The 12,816-nt window shown below is 40.7% G+C and overlaps 1 non-coding gene across 1 annotated transcript; it reads left to right on the top strand.

Moving 5' to 3' along the window:
* The first annotated feature begins 9,061 nt into the window (after window positions 1–9,061).
* Window positions 9,062–9,169, top strand: LOC112804280 (small nucleolar RNA R71). Its single transcript, XR_003202895.1, has one exon. It is a non-coding gene; the product is annotated as a small nucleolar RNA R71 (small nucleolar RNA).
* The last annotated feature ends 3,647 nt before the right edge of the window (window positions 9,170–12,816 follow it).

Genomic DNA, 12,816 nt, shown 5'->3' with positions numbered 1-12,816 from the left:
TGGTCGCTGGAGATGGAGGTGGCGATACACGTATGTGGTCCGTTGTACCGTTTGACCTCCCAAAGGCCCTTGCGCTGTTGGAGACTCAGGTGAATCAACCATGTGCACCCATTCCCGAACTCAGAACACTTGCCCACATACCGGCGATAGTTAGACTCCACGATCTTGTACTGTACCCTTCAACGGATGCTGTAAGTCTTCACACTTAACAGGGCCTCATCTTTATCCTGAAATTGCTGACCAACCTGAAACTCTATCAGATCTGCAGACCATTCACCATCTCTAGCGCCAAATTCAGCCGGCTGCCCAGGAACTCCCTCCTGCCTCATGGCATCCAAGTCCAAAGAGGAAAAATGTGGAGGGTACTGCTGTGTGTCAGAGCTAGAACCACCGCCCACCCCAGCAGGCTCACTTGCTCCGACATCATCGCCACTGTCATCAGCAATCATATCCGGCTCGACATCATCGTCCTCTGGATCATCCAACAATCCATCTTCAACCCCAGCCGGTGCAGCACACTGTAAAGAGGTTCGCGGAAATTTCCCTGTTTCGACCTCGTCGCCTACACTGCCGTTAAGATCAACAGCGAACGAAGGGGAGGCGACAGGTTGGACGGGTGGCTCATATGCAGGGACGGAGGAAGAAGCAACGGCAGGTCTGGAGCTAGAACCGGCTACCGTTGCTAAAGTGGTGGTATTCCGGTTCGAACCCCCCGAGCTGGATACCACGTCAACCAACTTTGCCAACAGTTCTGGTGTCCTCACCTCTGGAAACTGCCGACGACAATGAAGCATGATCTGCAAGTCCTCATCACTCCCGATCGTGAAACAATCATACTTAACGGTTTCCTGGAGCACCGTGATTGGAATGCAGAAGAAAAATTTCTTAACCCGTTTCACACCTTCGAGACCAAGTTTCAGCAGTACAGAGCTAACAAGGTCCTCATACCTCGTCGTAGGCCTGACGATCATACACAGAGGATCCTTATCAGTGAACTTCATACCGGAATGAGTTTTCCTCTTAATAGATCCTCCGTGGTGAACCAACACTACGAAACGCTCCTCACTAGCCATCTTACCCCTCTAATGAGAGCAACTCACGTTCACACCATATATATACAGGTTTGGTCCTCACTAATTCGAACCAACCTGGTTCGAATTATTAATTAGTAATTCGAACCTGAAGCTTCCACCTATATAAATCGAACTCATCTAGTTCGAATTATGTATGTTTTAAGTTCAAACCAACCTGGTTCGAATTAGTCTGAATTTTCCAAGTAATTCGAGCTGATTCGGTTCGAATTATATACAAATGCAATTCGAACTAAGCTGGTTCGAATTGTATAGAGAAGTGCTTTGGTTGATTGATGAAGCAATTTTCAACTTGGCAGATTCACGTAATTTCTGGCTACCCTTGGCTTATATATGTTTTTTGCCCTAAAGAGAGAAAGATGAATATATAAAGAAAGAAGAATTATTGTTATTGTTGTGTGTCTCAAATATTTCATCCTATGTTCCTATTTATACATGTGCAAGGTTTAACTTTTTCAAATGTTGGAAATCTTACACCGTTTATTCATTAATGTTTCTACCACCCAAAAGTACTTGATTGGAGGAATAAACCATGCTAAGTAGATACTGAATGGATATCCATATTGTAACACTCTTTCTTGGATGTCTGTTTAGGATTATACCTCATTAAAATCTTACTAAAGAAAAACTCAATAGGAAAAAAATTTTAGTGAATGAAAAAGAGTACAATATCCTTTGTAATGGGACTGCCTCAATAAAAACCTTGTCAAGAAAAACCAATGGGAGAAAACCTGACCAAGAAAAAAAGAGTACAGTCTCTCCCTCTTGTCGACATTATTTAATATCTCGAAATCGGCGCATTCTAATTTGATGTACCAATCTTTCAAAAGAGGATTTTGGAAGTGACTTTGTGAATAAATCTGCCAGATTATCACTTGAGTGGATCTGTTGGACATCAATTGTTTCTTAATTTTGAAGATCATGAGTGAAGAAGAATTTGGGAGAAATATATTTTGTTCTATCACCTTTGATATATCCACCTTTAAGCTGGGCAATGCATGCTGTATTATCTTCAAACAGGACAGTTGGAGCTATCTTACGATGATAGAATATATTGGATCAAACTTTTGAGTCAAAAACATTCACGACTCATTTTATGTATTGCTAGTATTTCAGCATGATTAGAAGAGGTTGCTGCTATCATCTATTTCGTGGACCTCTATGATATAGCTATATCACCACATGTGAATAAGTATCCTGTTTGAGATCTTCCTTTGTGTGAATCAGACAAGTATCCAGCATCTGCATAGCCAACTAATTGTGACTTAGATCCATATGGATAAAACAATCTCATATCAACTGTTCCGTGAAGATAACGAAAGATTTGTTTGATTCCATTCCAATGTCTTCTGGTTGGAGAGGAACTATACATTGCTAATAAAATCACAGCAAATGATATATTGGGTCATGTATTATTAGCAAGATATATTAGCGCTCCAATGGCACTAAATATGATACTTCAAGACTAAGGATATCTTCATTTTCTTCTTTAGGACGGAATTGACCATTTTCAACATCCAAAGACCGTATAATCATTGGGGTACTTAATAGATATGACATATCCATATAAAATATATTCAAAATCTTTTCTATGTATATTGTTTGATGAATAAAGATCCCATTTTTTGTATGATCGATCTGCTAGTCGAGACAAAATTTAGTCTTTTCAAGATCTTTGGTGTACGAAATTGTGATCAATACTTTTCACAACTCAACTAATCCCCGGTGATGAAACCAAAAACTTGGTGTTCAACACCATGGCATAAACACAACTGCGCACAACTAACCAGCAAGTGTACTGGGTCGTCCAAGTAATAAACCTTACGCGAGTAAGGGTCGATCCCACAGAGATTGTTGGTATGAAGCAAGCTATGGTCACCTTGTAAATCTCAGTCAGGCAAACTCAAATGGGTATGAATGATGATATACGAATAAAACTATAAAGATAAAGATAGAGATACTTATGTAATTCATTGGTAGGAATTTCAGATAAGCGTATGAAGATGTTGTCCCTTCCGTCTCTCTGCTTTCCTACTGTCTTCATCCAATCCTTCTTACTCCTTTCCATGGCAAGCTTAAGCAAGGGTTTCACCGTTGTCAGTGGCTACCTCCCATCCTCTCAGTGGAAATGTTCAACGCACCCTGTCACGGCACGGCTATCCATCTGTCGGTTCTCAATCAGGCCGGAATAGAATCCAGTGATTCTTTTGCGTCTGTCACTAACGCCCCGCCTTCAGGAGTTTGAAGCACGTCACAGTCATTCAATCATTGAATCCTACTCAGAATACCACAGACAAGGTTAGACCTTCCGGATTCTCTTGAATGCCGCCATCAGTTCTAGCCTATACCACGAAGACTCTGATCTCACGGAATGGCTGGCTCGTTTGTCAGGCGAGCACTCGTTTGTCAGGCGATCAACCATGCATCGTGTATCAGGAATCCAAGAGATATTCACCCAATCGAAGGTAGAACGGAGGTGGTTGTCAGTCACACGTTCATAAGTGAGAATGATGATGAGTGTCACGGATCATCACATTCATCAAGTTGAAGAACAAGTGATATCTTAGAACAAGAACAAGCGGAATTGAATAGAAGAACAATAGTAATTGCATTAATACTCGAGGTACAGCAGAGCTCCACACCTTAATCTATGGTGTGTAGAAACTCCACCGTTGAAAATACATAAGAACAGGGTCTAGGCATGGCCGAATGGCCAGCCTCCCAATGATCTAAGATAGCATAAAATGAAGATAGCTACCAAGATATCTCAATACAATAGTAAAAGGTCCTACTTATAGAAAACTAGTAGCTTAGGGTGTACAGAGATGAGTAAATGACATAAAAATCCACTTCCGGGCCCACTTGGTGTGTGCTTGGGCTGAGCAATGAAGCATTTTCGTGTAGAGACTCTTCTTGGAGTTAAACGCCAGCTTTTATGCCAGTTTGGGCGTTTAACTCCCATTTTGGTGCCAGTTCCGGCGTTTAACGCTGTGAATTCTGAGGGTGACTTTGAACGCCGATTTGGGCCATCAAATCTTGGGCAAAGTATGGACTATCATATATTGTTGGAAAGCCCAGGATGTCTACTTTCCAACGCCATTGAGAGCGCGCCAATTGGGCTTCTGTAGCTCCAGAAAATCCACTTCGAGTGCAGGGAGGTCAGAATCCAACAGCATCTGTAGTCCTTTTTAGCCTCTGAATCAGATTTTTGCTCAGGTCCCTCAATTTCAGCCAGAAAATACCTGAAATCACAGAAAAACACACAAACTCATAGTAAAGCCCAAAAAAGTGAATTTTAACTAAAAACTAAGAAAAATATACTAAAAACTAACTAGATCATACTAAAAACATACTAAAAACAATGCCAAAAAGTGTACAAATTATCCGCTCATCACAACACCAAACTTAAATTGTTGCTTGTCCTCAAGCAACTGAAAATCAAATAAGATAAAAAGAAGAGAATATGCAATGAATTCCAAAAACATCTATGAAGATCAGTATTAATTAGATGAGCGGGGCTTTTAGCTTTTTGCCTCTGAACAGTTTTGGCATCTCACTCTATCCTTTGAAATTCAGAATGATTGGCTTCTTTAGGAACTCAGAATCCAGATAGTGTTATTGATTCTCCTAGTTAAGTATGATGATTCTTGAACATAGCTACTTATTGAGTCTTGGCCGTGGCCCAAAGCACTCTGTCTTCCAGTATTACCACCGGATACATACATGCCACAGACACATAATTGGGTGAACCTTTTCAGATTGTGACTCAGCTTTGCTAGAGTCCCCAACTAGAGGTGTCCAGGGTTCTTAAGCACACTCTTTTTGCCTTGGATCACAACTTTATTTCTTTCTTTTCTCTAATTTTTTTCGAATTTTTTTTTTTACTTTTTCTTGCTTCAAGAATCATTTTATGATTTTTCAGATCCTCAATAACATGTCTCCTTTTTCATCATTCTTTCAAGAGCCAACATTCATGAACCACAAATTCAAAAGACATATGCACTGTTTAAGCATACATTCAGAAAACAAAAATATTGCCACCACATCAAAATAATTAAACTGTTATAAAATTCAAAATTCATGCAATTCTTTTCTTTTTCAATTAAGCACGTTTATTATTATTATTTTTTTTTTTAAGAGAGGTGGTGGATTCATAGGACATTCATAACTTTAAGGCATAGAAACTAAGATACTAATGATCACAAGACACAAACATAGATAAACATAAGCAATAATTTTCGAAAAACAGACAAATAAAGAACAAGGAAATTAAAGAACGGGTCCACCTTAGTGATGGCGGCTTGTTCTTCCTCTTGAAGATCCTATGGAGTGCTTGAGCTCCTCAATGTCTCTTCCTTGTCTTTGTTGCTCCTCTCTCATGATTCTTTGATCTTCTCTAATTTCATGGAGGATGATGAAGTGTTCTTGGTGCTCCACCCTTAGTTGTCCCATGTTGGAACTCAATTCTCCTAGGGAGGTGTTTAGTTGCTCCCAATAGTTTTGTGGAGGAAAGTGCATTCCTTGAGGAATCTCAGGGATCTCATGATGAGTGGGATCTCTTGTGTGCTCCATCCTTTTCTTAGTGATGGGCTTGTCCTCATCAATAGGGATGTCTCCCTCTATGTCAACTCCAACTGAATAACAGAGGTGACAGATGAGATGAGGAAAGGCTAACCTTGCCAAGGTAGAGGACTTGTCCGCCACCTTATAAAGTTCTTGAGCTATAACCTCATGAACTTCTATTTCTTCTCCAATCATGATGCTATGAATCATGATAGCCCGGTCTATAGTAACTTCGGACCGGTTGCTAGTGGGAATGATTGAGCGTTGTATAAACTCTAACCATCCTCTAGCCACGGGTTTGAGGTCATGCCTTCTCAATTGAACCGGCTTCCCTCTTGAATCTCTCTTCCATTGGGCGCCCTCTTCACATATGACTATGAGGACTTGGTCCAACCTTTGATCAAAGTTGACCCTTCTAGTGTAAGGATGTTCATCTCCTTGCATCATGGGCAAGTTGAATGCCAACCTTACATTTTCCGGACTAAAAACCAAGTATTTCCCCCGAACCATAGTAAGCCAATTCTTTGGACCCGGGTTCATACTTTGGTCATGGTTCTTGGTGATCCATGCATTGGCATAGAACTCTTGAACCATTAAGATTCCGACTTGTTGAATGGGGTTGGTAAGAACTTCCCAACCTCTTCTTCGGATCTCATGTCGGATCTCCGGATATTCACTCTTTTTGAGTGAAAAAGGGACCTCGGGGATCACCTTCTTCAAGGCCACAACATCATAGAAGTGGTCTTGATGCACCCTTGAGATGAATCTCTCCATCTCCCATGACTCGGAGGTAGAAGCTTTTGCCTTCCCTTTCCTCTTTCTAAAGGTTTCTCCGGCCTTGGATGTCATAAATGGTTATGGAAAAACAAAAAGCAATGCTTTTACCACACCAAACTTAAAAGGTTTGCTCGTCCTCGAGTAAAAGAAGAAAGAAGAGAGTAGAAGAAGAAGAAATGAGAAAGAAGGGAATGGCTTTGTGTTCGGCCAAAAAGGGAGAGTAGTGGTGTTTAGGTTGTGTGAAAATGAAGGAGTGAAGATGGGTTTATATAGGAGTGGGGCTCATGGTTCGGTCATGTATGGGTGGGTTTGGGAGAGAAAGTGGTTTGAATTTGACTGGTGAGGTAGGTGGGGTTTTATGAAGGATGGATGTGAGTGGTGAAGAGAAAGATGGGATTTGATAGGTGAGGGGTTTTGGGGAAGAGGTGTTGAGGTGATTGGTGAATGGGTGAAGAAGAGAGAGAGTGGTGGGGTAGGTGGGGATCCTGTGGGGTCCACAGATCCTGAGGTGTCAAGGAAAAGTCATCCCTGCACCAAATGGCAAGCAAAATTGCGTTTTTAGCCAATTCTGGCGTTAAACGCCGGGCTGGTGCCCATTTCTGGCGTTTAACGCCAGCTTCTTGCCCTTTTCTGGCGTTTAACGCCAGTCTGGTGCCCCTTTCTGGCGTTAAACGCCCAGAATGGTGCCAGACTGGGCGTTAAACGCCCAACAGCTAGCCTTACTGGCGTTTAAACGCCAGTATGCTCTCCTCCAGGGTGTGCTGTTTTTCTTTCTGTTTTTCATTCTGTTTTTGCTTTTTTCATTGATTTTGTGACTTCTCATGATCATCAACCTACAAAAAATATAAAATAACAAAAGAGAATAGATAAAATATAACATTGGGTTGCCTCCCAACAAGCGCTTCTTTAATGTCATTAGCTTGACAAAGGACTCTCATGGAGCCTCAGAAATGCTCAGAGCTATGTTGGAACCTCCCAACACCAAACTTAGAGTTTGAATGTGAGGGTTCAACACCAAACTTAGAAGTTGGTTGTGGCCTCCCAACACCAAACTTAGAGTTTGATTGTGGGGGCTCTGTTTGGCTCTGTTTTGAGAGAAGCTCTTTATGCTTCCTCTCCATGGTGACAGAGGGATATCCTTGAGCCTTAAACATCAAGGATTCTTCATTCACTTGAATGATCAACTCTCCTCTATCAACATCAATCACAGCCTTTGCTGTGGCTAGGAAGGGTCTGCCAAGGATGATGGATTCATCCATGCATTTCCCAGTCTCTAGGACTATGAAATCAGTAGGGATGTAATGGTCTTCAACCTTTACCAGAACATCCTCTACAAGTCCATAAGCTTGTTTTCTTGAGTTGTCTGCCATCTCTAGTGAGATTTTTGCAGCTTGCACCTCAAAGATCCCTAGCTTCTCCATTACAGAGAGAGGCATGAGGTTTACACTTGACCCTAGGTCACACAAGGCCTTCTTGAAGGTCATGGTACCTATGGTACAAGGTATTGAAAACTTTCCAGGATCCTGTCTCTTTTGAGGCAGTTTCTGCCTAGACAAGTCATCCAGTTCTTTGGTGAGCAAAGAGGGTTCATCCTCCCAAGTCTCATTTCCAAATAACTTGTCATTTAGCTTCATGATTGCTCCAAGGTATTTAGCAACTTGCTCTTCAATGACATACTCATCCTCTTCAGAGGAAGAATACTCATCAGAGCTCATGAATGGCAGAAGTAAATTCAATGGAATCTCTATGGTCTTATTTTGAGCCTCAGATTCCCATGGTTCCTCATTGGGGAACTCATTGGAGGCCAGTGGATGTCCATTGAGGCCTTCCTCAGTGGCGTTCACTGCCTCTCTTTCCTCTCCAAATTCGGCCATGTTGATGGCTTTGCACTCTCTTTTTGGATTTTCTTCTGTATTGCTTGGGAGAGTACTAGGAGGGAGTTCAGTAATTTTCTTGCTCAGCTGACCCACTTGTGCCTCCAAATTCCTAATGGAGGACCTAGTTTCAGTCATGAAACTTTGAGTGGTTTTGATTAGATCAGAGACCATGGTTGCTAAGTCAGAGTTATTCTGCTTATAACTCTCTGTCTGTTGCTGAGAAGATGATGGAAAAGGCTTGCTATTGCTAAACCTGTTTCTTCCACCATTATTATTGTTGAAACCTTGTTGAGGTCTCTGTTGATCCTTCCATGAGAGATTTGGATGATTTCTCCATGAAGGATTATAGGTGTTTCCATAGGGTTCTCCCATGTAATTCACCTCTTCCATTGAAGGGTTCTCAGGATCATAAGCTTCTTCTTCAGATGAAGCTTCCTTAGTACTGCTTGGTGCATTTTGCATTCCAGACAGACTTTGAGAAATCAAATTGACTTGTTGAGTCAATATTTTATTCTGAGCCAATATGGCATTCAGAGTGTCAATCTCAAGAACTCCTTTCTTCTGATTAGTCCCATTGTTCACGGGATTCCTTTCAGAAGTGTACATGAATTGGTTATTTGCAACCATTTCAATCAGCTCTTGAGCTTCTGTAGTCTTCTTCAGATGAAGAGATCCTCCAGCAGAGCTATCCAAAGACATCTTGGACAGTTCAGACAGACCATCATAGAAAATACCTATGATGCTCCATTCAGAAAGCATATCAGAGGGACACTTTCTGATTAATTGTTTGTATCTTTCCCAAGCTTCATAGAGGGATTCTCCTTCCTTCTGTCTGAAGGTTTGGACTTCCACTCTAAGCTTACTCAATTTTTGAGGTGGAAAGAACTTTGCCAAGAAGGCATTGACTAGCTTTTCCCAAGAGTCCAGGCTTTCTTTAGGTTGTGAGTCCAACCATGTCCTAGCTCTGTCTCTTACAGCAAAAGGGAATAGCATAAGTCTGTAGACCTCAGGGTCAACCCCATTAGTCTTAACAGTGTCACAGATTTGCAAGAACTCAGCTAAGAACTGATGAGGATCTTCCAATGGAAGTCCATGGAACTTGCAATTCTGTTGCATTAGAGAAACTAATTGAGGCTTAAGCTCAAAGTTGTTTGCTCCAATGGCAGGGATAGAGATGCTTCTCCCATAGAAATCGGGAGTAGGTGCAGTAAAGTCACCCAGCACCTTCCTTGCATTGTTGGCATTGTTGTTGTTTTCGGCTGCCATGAGTTCTTCTTCTTTGAAGAATTCGGTTAGGTCCTCTACAGAGAGTTGTGCCTTAGCTTCTCTTAGCTTTCGCTTCAAGGTCCTTTCAGGTTCAGGATCAGCCTCAACAAGAATGCTTTTGTCTTTGCTCCTGCTCATAAGAAAGAGAAGAAAACAGGAAAATATGGAATCCTCTATGTCACAGTATAGAGATTCCTTGAGGTGTCAGAGGAAAAGAAAATGGAAGGCAGAAGTAGAAAATTCGAACTTATCAAAGAAGATGGAGTTCGAATTTTGCATCAAGGAATAGTGTTAGTCCATAAATAGAAGGTTATGAAAAGAGGGGAAGAATTTTTTTTTCGAAAATTAAGTAAGAAATTTTGAAAACATTTTGAAAAACACTAATTAATTTTCGAAAACCAAGAGTGGGAAAGAGATCAAGTGATTTTTGAAAAAGATTTTGAAATTAGAAATTAAAAAGATTTGATTGAAAACTATTTTGAAAAATATGTGGTTAAGAAGATATGATTAGTTTTAAAAAGATGTGATTGAGAAGATATGATTTGAAAAACATTTAAAAAGATTTGATTTTGAAAATTAATGACTTGGCTATCAAGAAAAGATATGATTCAAACATTAAGCCTTCCTCAACAGAAAAGGCAACATACTTGAAATGTTGAATCAAATCATTAATTGATAGCAAGTATCTTTAAAAATAGAAAGAAATTGATTTTGAAAGCATATGATTGAAAAGATATGATTTGAAAAAGATTTGATTTTGAAAAATTTTGAAAACCTGAAAAAAAAATTTGATTTGAAAACAGAATCTTCCCTCTTGTGCCATCCTGGCGTTAAACACCCAGAATGGTGCACATTCTGGCGTTTAACGCCCAAAACACTACCTTTTTGGGCGTTAAACGCCCAACTAGGTACCCTGGCTGGCGTTTAAACGCCAGTCTGTCCTTCTTCACTGGGCGTTTTGAACGCCCAGCTTCTTCTGTGCAATTTCTCTGCAGTATGTTCTGAATCTTCAATTCTCTGTATTATTGACTTGAAAAGACACAAATTAAAAATATTTTTGGATTTTTAATAATAAGGAATAATCAAAATGCAACTAAAATCAAAAGAACAATGCATGCAAGACACCAAACTTAGCAGTTTGTATACTACTGACACTAATGAGAATGTATATGAGACACATAAAGACTCAAGTCAAGAGAATTCAAAGATCAGAGTAAGAAATCATCAAGAATTACTTGAAGATCCTTAAGACACATGAATGAATATATGCAATTGACACCAAACTTAAAATGAAACACTAGACTCAAAAAAATATTTTTGGATTTTATGAATTTGTAAATTTTTTTTTGTGCTTTTTCGAAAATAAAGTGGAAAAAGGTATCAAAATTCTTAATGAGAATTCCAGGAATCATGCAATGTTAGTCTAAAGCTTCAGTCTAAAGGAATTAGACATGGTCAGCCAAACTTCAGCAGAACATTGCATTCAAGAGCTAAATTGATGAAGATCAATCAGCTTTGGTGATGATAAGAACATCACCTTGAAACACTAGAATTCATTCTTAAGAACTCTGAAGAAAAAATACCTAATCTAAGCAACAAGATGAACCGTCAGTTGTCCAAACTCAACAATCCCCGGCAACGGCGCCAAAAACTTGGTGCACGAAATTGTGATCAATACTTTTCACAACTCAACTAATCCCCGGTGATGAAACCAAAAACTTGGTGTTCAACACCATGGCATAAACATAACTTCGCACAACTAACCAGCAAGTGTACTGGGTCGTCCAAGTAATAAACCTTACGCGAGTAAGGGTCGATCCCACAGAGATTGTTGGTATGAAGCAAGCTATGGTCACCTTGTAAATCTCAGTCAGGCAAACTCAAATGGGTATGAATGATGATATACGAATAAAACTATAAAGATAAAGATAGAGATACTTATGTAATTCATTGGTAGGAATTTCAGATAAGCGTATGAAGATGCTGTCCCTTCCGTCTCTCTGCTTTCCTACTGTCTTCATCCAATCCTTCTTACTCCTTTCCATGGCAAGCTTAAGCAAGGGTTTCACTATTGTCAGTGGCTACCTCCCATCCTCTCAGTGGAAATGTTCAACGCACCCTGTCACGGCACGGCTATCCATCTGTCGGTTCTCAATCAGGCCAGAATAGAATCCAGTGATTCTTTTGCGTCTGTCACTAACGCCCCGCCTTCACGAGTTTGAAGCACGTCACAGTCATTCAATCATTGAATCCTACTCAGAATAGCACAGACAAGGTTAGACCTTCCGGATTCTCTTGAATGCCGCCATCAGTTCTAGCCTATACCACGAAGACTCTGATCTCACGGAATGGCTGGCTCGTTTGTCAGGCGAGCACTCGTTTGTCAAGCGATCAACCATGCATCGTGTATCAGGAATCCAAGAGATATTCACCCAATCGAAGGTAGAACGGAGGTGGTTGTCAGTCACACGTTCATAGGTGAGAATGATGATGAGTGTCACGAATCATCACATTCATCAAGTTGAAGAACAAGTGATATCTTAGAACAAGAATAAGCGGAATTGAATAGAAGAACAATAGTAATTGCATTAATACTCGAGGTACAGCAGAGCTCCACACCTTAATCTATGGTGTGTAGAAACTCCACCGTTGAAAATACATAAGAACAGGGTCTAGGCATGGCCGAATGGCCAGCCTCCCAATGATCTAAGATAGCATAAAATGAAGATAGCTACCAAGATATCTCAATACAATAGTAAAAGGTCCTACTTATAGAAAACTAGTAGCCTAGGGTGTACAGAGATGAGTAAATGACATAAAAATCCACTTTCGGGCCCACTTGGTGTGTGCTTGGGCTGAGCAATGAAGCATTTTCGTGTAGAGACTCTTCTTGGAGTTAAACGCCAGCTTTTATGCCAGTTTGGGCGTTTAACTCCCATTTTGGTGCCAGTTCCGGCGTTTAACGCTGGGAATTCTGAGGGTGACTTTGAACGCCGGTTTGGGCCATCAAATCTTGGGCAAAGTATGGACTATCATATATTGCTGGAAAGCCCAGTATGTCTACTTTCCAACGCCGTTGAGAGCGCGCCAATTGGGCTTCTGTAGCTCCAGAAAATCCACTTCGAGTGCAGGGAGGTCAGAATCCAACAGCATCTGCAGTCCTTTTCAGTCTCTGAATCAGATTTTTGCTCAGGTCCCTCAATTTCAGCCAGAAAATACCTGAAATCACAGAAAAACACACG

The sequence above is a fragment of the Arachis hypogaea genome, chromosome 5 (genome assembly GCF_003086295.3).
Source record: "Arachis hypogaea cultivar Tifrunner chromosome 5, arahy.Tifrunner.gnm2.J5K5, whole genome shotgun sequence".
Classification (NCBI taxonomy): Eukaryota; Viridiplantae; Streptophyta; class Magnoliopsida; order Fabales; family Fabaceae; genus Arachis; species Arachis hypogaea.
Note: the sequence above shows the minus strand (reverse complement) of the source record. Positions and strands in the feature narration are given on the sequence as shown.